Here is a 9872-nt window from a genome sequence, read left to right on the forward strand (position 1 = left end):
TTCTAGCCTCACCTTTGGTGTCTTTGACAAAAAAAGTGCATGCTGGCCTGAAACTCCAGTGAAATTACAGCACGTTGGATTTTGCTCCTTGTGATTCATTAACTACTTCTTTACCTTTTCCTTTGTTTTAATGGGCAACAAAAACAAAAATATTCATATTTTGAGGATGTCCCCCGCTTAAAAATAGAGAGAATTCAAATTATTATTCCCCATGAACTTGTACCACTGCACAGCATTGGAAGAGTTACTTTCTAACAGTGCATCATCAATTTTGCTTTGTTTGCTTGCCCAATGTTGAATACACCTTTGAAAAGAGGAGGACAAGGTGAAAGTACCTTCAGAATACAAATAATTTGCTTGGCTCATCTTTTTTTAAAGAGACAATTCAAAGTTAAAAAGACTGATTACATTTTACCAACTGGAAATCCTATCCCGCAAAGTCAGATGGCGGTTAGCATCAAGAGGAATGACACAACAATGGGAAAGCATTGCTGTCACAAAAGCATGTTGCATCAAGGGACATCAGCAGCTAATGGAGTTTGGAGGGTAGTTTTGGAGGGTAGTTAATTCAATTGTGGTCTAGTTGATTTTGATTTTTTTTTTCCTCCCTGAAACTATTATACATATATTTAGATTTTAAAAACCTTTTTCTTTTGCACCAGAGATTTGAAATATTTTTGATTTATTGACTCTAAGAAATACCGAGATTCCATTACAGGAGATTCTGTGTCCCCAGGTTGAAAATCTTGCTCCATTTTGTAAATTAAAAATAAAATATAGTCTTATAATGTGCTATGAAATTAAAAAACCCAAATCACAGAACCAGTTGTATTTCTTTAAGGAAAGATGCTGTGGTTTTCACAGCAAGGAACAATTCCCAGTGCAATAAAGTAACAAAGAAAATAATAAAAGAATGGAGGATGGCTATAAAGTACTTGCAGCAGAGGTATTTCCATTTGCTTGATGTAGACCTCTCATTTCAGATGCTGGCTGAGTCCTCACCCTCAGTCTCTGATCCTTTATGAGTGTGATTCATTCATTCAGTTCTGTTCTCTACACTGTTAATGGAATTGTCATCCCTTGAACCCGTCTTTGTGTAACCAAGGTTCTCTATTTTCTTTTCTCTCTTAAAATAACATTCAGCCAGTGATGAGCACACCTAGGTTCTTCATCTCTTCACACCTCCTCCACTGATCTTTACAAAAGGTATTGGTACTTGTTGTTTTGAAAAGACGATGAAAAGTAAAAAAGAGAAAAAAAAAGGAACAGAATCTGCTCAACAAATAGATTTCCTAAATCACCTTCCTTTTGATGATTAAATATATTATCAATTCTTAATATATACTAATATATAATTTTAATTATAAATATAAGACAGATTTGCTTAAATAATATTTCTTTTAAGTATGCATTTCTTGTGCATATCACATCACATATTCACTAAGTACATATTCCTCAAAATTATATTTTCCATGATATGGAAACCTTTGTTGTGAGGCTGTAAATTTTAGTAATAAAAACCTGATAATTAAGTAATATTTGGTCCCTGATATATGTCTGAAAAAAAAATAAAATCAGTTTCTCATATTTTACCAAAACATTTATAAATATTTAAATGATGGCTTTTTTCAAAAGAAATTTATAAGATTATATTTTGAAATAATATACACAGATATACTGAATGTACATAGAAATACTGATTAATTAATTTTAAAATTAACATCATCAAGCTTTTTACTTTTTGTAGAAGTCAGGGTGAAAAGAGCAAAATATTTAGTTTAATTATTTTCTTGTCTTTTTGCCTGTCTTTTCTCATGGAGTATATTTCTGGTGCAGTAATTTCACATGTATAAAAACATCCTCTGCTGCAGTTTGGACAAGTCCACTGAAGGCGTGGCTACGTGTGTGAGTGCAAAGCCTTGCAGAAATATCCATGTTAACTTTAAATGAGCTACCTTAGAGACTTGGTTCAGAAGAGTTCCTTTAGTGGGATCTAACACCGTGAGGAAAAACAGACATTCCTGTCTCCCAGTACACATTTTAGCCCATTTAGGACAGGTTCTTATAGCTTAGTTACTGCCTACTCTGAGTTTACATTTAGTGAGTTTAATGCTTCAGTGGACAACTCTTGTAGGATAAAGTCCTATGTCTCAGTCCAAGTCTGCTCTGATGAATTTCCATTCAGAATTGTGAAGTTTGGACTGTGTCAATACCTTGGTGCAGAAGACAGCACATGGCACTTTTAATAGCACAAAAGGGAGGATACTGCCTGCCCTGCAACCTGGTCAAGAAACTGCAGGAGCAGATGGCAGAGATTGGCTGTGCTGACTCTCTGCTCTAGTCTCACTCCCCAGAAAAGATGGGTTCATATTGTACAGTTTTATGATTTCTCTACCTCAACTGCTCCTTTAACTAGGATTCCACAGCTAGATAGACACAGGGATTTGCAGTTCAAGATTTTTCATATAATTATTTAAAGTAAGTGAATTTTAATTCAGCTGCTGACTTGGTCAGGAGCAATATGGCCAACCCCTTGATATTTTTGAGCAGCTGGGTCACAAATGCAAGTCTCTATCTAAGATATATCCACAGGGGTACATTATTAATTTTTACTTCATAAGAAAATTGTATTTTTTCTTTTAAGCCATTGTGTATATCATGCTAACTTAATTCTTAATCTTTATCAATCCACATGCATAAATATTTGATGATTGTACTCAAGCATATGATTAAATCTCATATCTGTATGAGAATACTGATCAATATTTGATTCTAATTCACTGCAGAATTATTAAGGATCCTGAATACACAACATATACCATTTTCATAATGAAAGGATGCTATCTACTATCATGAGGCATACCATGCTTTGGCACACAACTTTATCTTAATATCAAAAAACAGTGTAAGATTTCAAATTCTATAAAATTGTAAGTGGCATGCATCTCAACAAACTGATGCAGAAGGCAGGTACATCTGGGTTTCTCAGCTAGATTATTTTTACTGGAGAGCAAATGGCATTACTAATCTTACATTTATTATGATATTTTAAGACTGTTAATCAGGGTGAGAGGAGGTGTTTCCTAGGAATATCTGTTTCTCATAGCAGTCTGAAAAAGGAGACTGAAATACCATTAGATATAGATTCTTCAACACAGATACCTATACTAGAAACATTTTGAAAACTACCATTGCTGTCTGACTGCAAAGGCACCTTCTGAAACACAGCCAGAAAGAGTTATACGGGGCTCTTATGTACATTAGATACTTAAGTTTAATAATCTATTTACCCAGTGATTTATTTCAATTTGCCCAACCTACCTCTTGGTCATATTTTTTCCTTATTAATAATGCAAATCATATTCCTCTTTCCTTGTTTTATGAAAAGGAAAGGAAAGGAAAGGAAAGGAAAGGAAAGGAAAGGAAAGGAAAGGAAAGGAAAGGAAAGGAAAGGAAAGGAAAGGAAAGGAAAGGAAAGGAAAGGAAAGGAAAGGAAAGGAAAGGAAAGGAAAGGAAAGGAAAGGAAAGGAAAGGAAAGGAAAGGAAAGGAAAGGAAAGGAAAGGAAAGGAAAGGAAAGGAAAGGAAAGGAAAGGAAAATTAAGTTATATTTCTGCATGCAAGAACTGAGGAGAAAAAACCAAATGCAATGAATTTTGTGTAGCAGACATGTTCTATTAACATATGTAGGATAAATAGCAAGATACACAGATGAATGAACTTCTTGTATCCATTACCCTTCTCCAATTGTAATATGTTGCTAGCATAGCATTAACTTGTGATAAGAATGTCTGCTGCTCCAAGTAGATAGGAGTTGAAAAAGAAAATAAATTCATTTGATTTGTATTCTCAAGGGCAATTGCCAGCCCAAAATGCATTATGCTCGTAGCCAATGGTATGTTAATTCAACAGAAACTTAGTCCAAAGCTTTGCCTGTTCTTTTCCAAGTTGCACTGCTAAACCATTCAGAACAAAATAAATAGGAGAATAGATCATAAAGGAATTACAGTCCCAAAGGTAGTTGACTGAAGCTCAGATGCTCTTGGCAGCATGACAAATGATGTGCATATGATCAACAAAAACCATGGAAAATATGAAAACTATCATGACATATTTTGCTATTGTTTGTTTTTCTTCTATTTTGTTCATTGTGTAGAAAATTAGAGGTAGAAGCCACAGTCAGAAATCAGTAGCTCAACACAAAGTAAAAGAGAATGCCTACCCAAACAGCTGGATTAAATAAACTGGGAACAACACCAGGAGCAGCAACAACATAGAAGAGCATTTGAGTCAGTTACAACAAAACAAAATAAAGAAAACCCTCATCCTTATACCTTTTCAGTGATGAAAACTTTGAGCAAATAATAATAAAATAAAAATTAAATATGTATTAATCTTTAGTTCTCACATCTCTTTCATTAAAACTCCTCTCAGAAATCTCTGGGGGAATACTGCACCTTCCCTGGGGATCTGCTGGTTCCCACCTTCACTTGACAGCTCAGCCATTCTTGCTGTGTCATCATCATCATCATCACTACCTGCTGGACACGATGAAATTGTTGGGAAAAAGGAAATTTCTTCCTTAACAACAAACCTGATGTAAATCTTACAAAATGCTTTTCTATATTTACAGAAAAGGTATTTCTAAAAGTGGAAAAAATATAAACATCAGAGCTCCTGACCAAAAAGAAAAAAAAAGTTTGTTAAAAGACATTCTAGGCCAAAGAAAATTTTAAACAAAAATATTCCGCAAGTTCCAACTTACTGTTTTCATGTTCATTTAAACCTCTCTTTACAAGAATGTTTTTTGCAGTTAAAATTCACCCAGCTTTTTCTGTGGTCTGTAAAGCATTTATTAAGTACAGGATCCTCATGCAAATTTGTTCATGTCAGTAAGATTTTGTGTCTTGATTCCAAGGCAATATCTTGGCAGCTGTACTTGTGAGACAATGTCCCTGAAAGCTGCATTTTGCACAAGCAAATTAATAAAAACACAAACAACATTTTGCCTTGTTCTTCTAAATCCCTGCAATGTAACAGCTTCAAAAGGCATTATTCAGGTGAGCCTGTGGAATAGAGATCAGGGTAAGAACTTCAACTACCTTTCACTATCTATCCTTCCATTTTGTATTCTGAGATTCTCTCTTTATTTCAAAGCTTCCCTGTGAGAGCAATATGGCAGATTAAATAGAGACTAAAAACAGTGCAATCGTGTTATTTTTTCTTTCTTTTACATTTTAAAAGACTGGGGTTTATCCATTTGTGTGTTCTTCATTCCCTCAGCTAAACTAGATGCCTCTGAAGTTTTGTGCTCTCCTCTGGATTCAAACCCAGCTTGGACCTATATCTATCTATCTATCTATCTATCTATCTATCTATCTATCTATCTATCTATCATCTATCTATCATCTATCTATCTCTATATCTATCTATCTCTATATCTATCTATCTATATCTATCACTATATCTATCTATCTATCTATCTATCTATCTATCTATCTAATCTCCCTCTATATATATGTGTGTATATATTTATATGTAAAATAAGTTTGTTGGCTCTTTCTTCATGACCTTGGACAAACCAGTTTACAGTTGTCTGATTCAGTTTCCTCACCTGCATATTTTTTAAAGACTATTTTCTTTTCTCTGATTCATTAACATTAGAAGCTGAAATTACATCATTGCCAGAAAGCCTATCACAGGAGTTTAGGAAGCAAACAGAATGGATGTGAGACTGAATACTTTTGAAAGTCCCTTAAAATTGCATTGCTGGCTCTTTCAGTTTAGGAAAGGTTGCACTACTAGTGCTTGTGGCATTCCTGCTGTGCATGTAAGAAGGAAAAAATGCTCTCTGGAACAGACAAAACCAAAAAGCTATAGATTTACTTCATAAACAGATAAAACATTAAAACATGTTTCTTCTTTCTCTTTGTGGGTTGCACTTGTAGATTTCGTTTATCAGCTCAGCACTCTCCACACACACACATGCAAAATTCACGTGACTGTTAAAGACGTATAGGTTAAAACCATAAATAAGATATAGTCCATCAATAGGTATAATATGCCCATCTTTTTCTTTTATCAGCCAAGTGTGAAACACAGGCACAGACATTGAACACTGGTTTAATTGAATCACAGTTGCTTAAGTGCTCTCAAGAGGTGATAAATGAAAAAGTGTTTTATCGATGAAAGAAATGGGTTTTTGCAAGTTGAAGGAGCAATATGGCATGAATCTAGTAATAAATTGTTGGTTATCTACTAACACCAAATTGCTACCAATAAAAATTATCTGTGAGCCTTTTAACAAGGAAGGAACAATAAAGAGAAGATTCCAGCCCAGACATTACTTTGTTTTCCTCTTTTTGGTCAAATTAATGTCAAGTTAAATGGAGAACTGATCAAATTATTTCTGGAAGGCAATTATTTCAGTTAATCTGATTTATTTTGCCCTGAATAAGCGTTCCCCAAGGAATGCTGATTAGATGACTTTATGGCTGTTTTCCAAATTTTGAAACTATGACCTTTTCTGCAAATTTCTTTTTCTGAAAAGTTCTTATTAATTTTTAAAAGAGCTTGCTTTCCCAATTCATATTCCACTGGTTATGTAAAATTACCAAATAGGGTTTATGTGCAAAAATATTTTTTATATTTTAATATAATTATTTTTTCCTTAGAAGTTCCTAGGTAAAATGCTGACCTGTCTAAAGGTAGTTGATTTTAGCAAGGACAAGAAACCATATTGCATGTCTTGGAAGTAACTACAAATGTAATGGAATAAAACAGAAAATGCATTTAAAAATAAGCAAAAAAATAATTCTATCAGGTAAATATTCCACAGTTAGGGTCTGTGCCTCCTCTTCCTGTACAGGTTTTCACTGGGACACAACTAATTTTCTTTATAGTAGCTGGAATGGAGCAACATGTTTTGGATTTGTGACTAGAACAGTGTTGGTAACACATCAATGATTTAGCTATTGCTGAGCAGTGCTTTCACATCGTCTTGACCTTTTCTGTGTCAGTGCTGGGGGGCCACGAGGCATTGGGAGGAGCCAAAGCTGAGATAGCCTCCCTTCTTTTTCCCCTAAAGTTCTCTCACAGCCCTCTCCTTCCCTTTTCTCATTTCACATGCTTTCACTACGGAAACAAAGTTCACAACCACAGCTTTATTAAAAATAATGTGTAATCATATACTTTCTTCAGAAGCCCCTTGAATAAGTAGAAACACACAGAAACACCCCAAATAACCCCAAATTGATAGGTCCTTAAAGGTATTCCTCTTTCTTCCTTGCCAGCACATAGAGACTGATGATGTTATAGCTCCTAAAGGGGATCAGGTTCAGAATTCATGCAGCCAAAGACCTAAAATGCACTTTCAAGATGCCAGTACTTGTTTTGCATCACAGAGTCATAAGAGCCATCCCCTCAAGGGACCAGCACCTGGCTCTAGATCAAATGACACAGCGTAGCTTGTGTGCACACTGCTCAGGACAAGTTCCGCTACAAAGCCCAGGCAGAAACTGTTCCAAATAGGTGGGTCACCTCCAGGCTCTATTTGGCACCTCTACAAAATCCTTCTTTCTGGACAACCTTCCTTCCTTCCTTCCTTCCTTCCTTCCTTCCTTCCTTCCTTCCTTCCTTCCTTCCTTCCTTCCTTCCTTCCTTCCTTCCTTCCTTCCTTCCTTCCTTCCTTCCTTCCTTCCTTCCTTCCTTCCTTCCTTCCTTCCTTCCTTCCTTCCTTCCTTCCTTCCTTCCTTCCTTCCTTCCTTCCTTCCTTCCTTCCTTCCTTCCTTCCTTCCTTCCTTCCTTCCTTCCTTCCTTCCTTCCTTCCTTCCTTCCTTCCTTCCTTCCTTCCTTCCTTCCTTCCTTCCTTCCTTCCTTCCTTCCTTCCTTCCTTCCTTCCTTCCTTCCTTCCTTCCTTCCTTCCTTCCTTCCTTCCTTCCTTCCTTTTTTCAACATATAATGTCCTGAAATATTGTAAGGACTGTATTACAGCCTACAAAATGTTTTGGAATCCCTGATTTGTAGGCATGTGAGTAGGCTCTGCTGGGGCACCACTGCTCCTCCTTCCCCAGCTGGCACTGGGAACAGACTCAAACACAGATGTCCCCAAAAGCACATATGAATTTAATTACAGAAGGATCTGGTTGATTCACTCAAAAAAAAAAAAAAAAACAAACAAACAAAAAAACAAACAAACAAAAAAAACCAACAAACCTGAACAGGGAAATAGGGATGTTAAGACAATAAAGATATTTCCATCTTTGTCCAGGGTCCCAATCAGGAAATCTCATTTTGCTGTGCAAGTTTATGGATGCAAAAAGTGAATTTTTCCAATATAAGAAAGACAGGCTTTTGATGTATCATAATATCAGACATTTCTGCTTCATCAAACAAACTGGTAAAGATATTTGGACATTTCTGAATACTTGAGGATACTGCTTTGGAACTCCCTTTTGGAAATTTCTCTAGAGGAATCTAAAATTGAAAGATCCAAACTTAGAAAAAAGAAAACAAAACAAAACAATTTTGTTTCAGTCTACAGCTATTTCACAAGGTCAACAATTTTTTTCAGGATTGTATTAATATGGAACAATATTTTTGTTGGAAAAAATTGTTAATCTCTTTTTCTATTCTGTATCTTAAGACACACAATATCTTTTATTTATTTATCTTGCTGGTAGTATAAAGTTATAAGAGTTTTACAGCACCAAAATATAATTCTCCCATTCAAACTTACAAAATAAATATCTACCTGGTGGATGATTTAATAATAAAACAGTAAATTAAATACAATACTGCTTCATGTTCTACAGCCTCACCTCTCAGGATTCAGAATAAGACTGAATATATTAGGTCTTTGGGGAATGTGTGATAAAAATTGTGCCTGTTTTCACATTTCACATTTGTGTGCTTAAACAAAGACTTTAAAGTTCCACCCAGCTTAATAATGAAATCCTAGCTGTTAGAACCTCATACACAAATGCATTTCTGAATGGGTGTTAGTGATGAAGTAGCCTCTCCATCATGTGTGAGAAGAGCAGCACAAAGCAAAAGCCCAGGAGTGATCCAAGATGTTTCCCAAGGCCTCTGCCACAAGAACATTTTCCTGTCATTAGAGAAACACACGCACTTTCAAAGGGCTGTCCAGGCCATGGGCTCAGCCAGTCTCTGCCTGGCATGGGTGAGTATGGTACACTCAAAGCCTTTAGCAAATACACAAAAGCAAAAGTCAAAGAGCCAAAGTTAGAAGTAAGCACATTTTGAGCTAATGCAGATTCATTCTATAGCTGCAGAACAAAGTCACCTGCCTGATTTGCGAAATCTTGAGCAGTGTGAAGAATCACAGGAAAAAAAGAAGCATTTGGTGTCCAAAGCTGGTCTTGAGGGGTGAAATAAGTTGGAACTGAGGAATGCTCCACAGGCAGCTGTGAGGCTCTCCCTGCTTCCCAAAGGAATGACCCTTTTAAAGAATAACCTGCTTTTCTTGCTTGGCCTTTGCCCCATGTCAGGACACAGACAGAAACAGAGACATTTCATAAATGCCTAAGCATAGCAGCAGGGTAGCCATTCCCACAGGAAGCTTATAATTCAAACAATTACAAACTCAGAGGAAAGGCCATATTTCTTTCATGGTGCATCTCAGTTGAAAGCAAAACAGAGATAAGGAAAAAACCCCAAACCACTAAGCTTTGATGGGAGCTGCAACAATGTTGAACATGTGAGCAGTTTGAATATGACTTCATTTGCTCAGTTACTTTGCTCAGGAAAGCTGAGGCTTTGCTTTTTTTTTCTTTACTGCTTTCTGTTTATTTAATTTCAGGTTTAAACCTAAAATGATAAATAGGTATAGTGTAGTTAAAATTATTCAAGTGCT

General features: G+C 35.9%; 1 long non-coding RNA gene across 2 annotated transcripts; it reads left to right on the forward strand.

Annotated features, from left to right (window-relative positions):
• The first annotated feature begins 292 nt into the window (after positions 1-292).
• Positions 293-4270, forward strand: LOC135301941 (uncharacterized). Of its 2 annotated transcripts, none has more exons than XR_010363668.1 (5): positions 293-736; positions 842-946; positions 1144-1206; positions 1821-1905; positions 4155-4270. It is a non-coding gene; the product is annotated as an uncharacterized LOC135301941 (long non-coding RNA). The 2 variants fall into 2 exon arrangements; XR_010363669.1 differs by having other exon boundaries at positions 1837-1905.
• The last annotated feature ends 5602 nt before the right edge of the window (positions 4271-9872 follow it).

Source organism: Passer domesticus, chromosome 5 (genome assembly GCF_036417665.1).
Source record: "Passer domesticus isolate bPasDom1 chromosome 5, bPasDom1.hap1, whole genome shotgun sequence".
Lineage (NCBI taxonomy): Eukaryota > Metazoa > Chordata > Aves > Passeriformes > Passeridae > Passer > Passer domesticus.